The sequence below is a fragment of the Macadamia integrifolia genome, chromosome 1, assembly GCF_013358625.1.
Source record: "Macadamia integrifolia cultivar HAES 741 chromosome 1, SCU_Mint_v3, whole genome shotgun sequence".
NCBI lineage: Eukaryota > Viridiplantae > Streptophyta > Magnoliopsida > Proteales > Proteaceae > Macadamia > Macadamia integrifolia.
The window spans coordinates 35,059,318-35,060,930 of record NC_056557.1 but is presented as its reverse complement, the minus strand read 5'-3'; positions in this window follow the sequence as shown (position 1 = coordinate 35,060,930).

Below are 1,613 nucleotides of genomic sequence, written 5' to 3'. Positions count from 1 at the left end.
GGTGAGGGTTGGGTGTGCAAGCCACAATCCAATTGAACTTTGTGAGTATTTGATCCAGTAATCAAACTTCGGGCAGTCTTAAGTGAGCAATGCCAAACTGCAAGGCAAGCCTTTTTTTAGGTCCTGAACAATGGCTTAGGGTAAGTATATAGAAATCTTCACTTTAGTTATTCCGATGCTTGTAATGCTCATTGTCTTTTTGAAGAGAAGCACATGGGAATTTCCTTTCACACTCATATGAGGTCTTGCCAAGCACTTATAAATTTGAACCAAATTTAAATCAAATTATAAACTGATGGATAAATGATAAGGTTAGGCACCTCAGATTTTTTTTTTTACATCTATGCTTAGATATTTTTTCAGCCCCAGAGTAAAATTTTCTTCTCACATGGGTTTTTTATTATTTTCTCTTTTTCATTCTAAATTTATGGGTCCCGCACCTTAGATATTTTTTCAATGTTGGATTGTAATTTCCTTCTCATAGGGGTTATTTTATTATTTTCTCTTTTCTATTCTAAATTTATGAGTCCCATGTGATACCTTTTTCAAGACATCTATTGGTGAGGTGTGCAAATTCCACCCCACACCACAACATGAGAAACTCTCTAATACCCCTTACTAAGGGTGTTAATCGGTTTGATTTTGGTTTAAATGGTGCGGATCGATTCGATTCATATTTATTTGACTAAAATCATAACTGGATCATTTACTAAACGGTTCCACTTTCTGAAACCGTGACCGTTTAGTAAACGGTTTCAGTTTCCACGGTTTCTAAACGGTGTCAGTTTCACGGTTTTAAACGGTTTCGATTTCGATTTATTCCATACGGATTGTAAAACAGTTCACAATCAGTTTGTTAAAACTTGCAACCATCTCTAAACTGAAGATCGTAAGTTTATCAAAAAATAATTGGCAACCACAAATAAGAGATTCTATATTAACTATGATATGTCTTAATTTGATAATCTAGTGCTATTTATTTGCATGGCCATTCTCAAACATTTATAACTAATATCATACAACATCCAAATCGAGCCTTCTACAGCATAAAATATAAAAATGACAAGTGGTTCAACCAAAACACCCCATCTATGATAACATAATAACATAGTAACATATATGGATTACAAGTTTATGATCTAAAGCTTAAATTTGAACTAAATTGTAATAAATCATACCAAAGCAGGATGGACACTTAATTTAATTGTTAATTGTTATACGGATTACTGTCCCTTCTTTATTTAATTGTTATACGGATTAATCGGATCAGTTTAAATGGTTTAAACGGTTTTAAATGGTTCGGTTTAAACGGTTTCAATTCGGTTTGAAACCAACGGGTTCCACGGTTAAAATCGACCAGACCCGTTTAGCTAATTGACCTGAAACTTAAAACCATAACCGCACCATTGTTTGAGATTTAAAATGTAACCGCAAACGTACGGATCAGTGTAGCTACGGGTCGAACATAGGGAGAGCAGCCACTTTATTTTTTTATTTCTTTTAATAATGCGAAAGTGAACCGATTAATGGTTGTGATCTAATTCTAATTACTGTCCTAAGCATAAGTATCTAAAATAACGTCCTAACCATTCGTCATCTAAGAATTTAAAGAC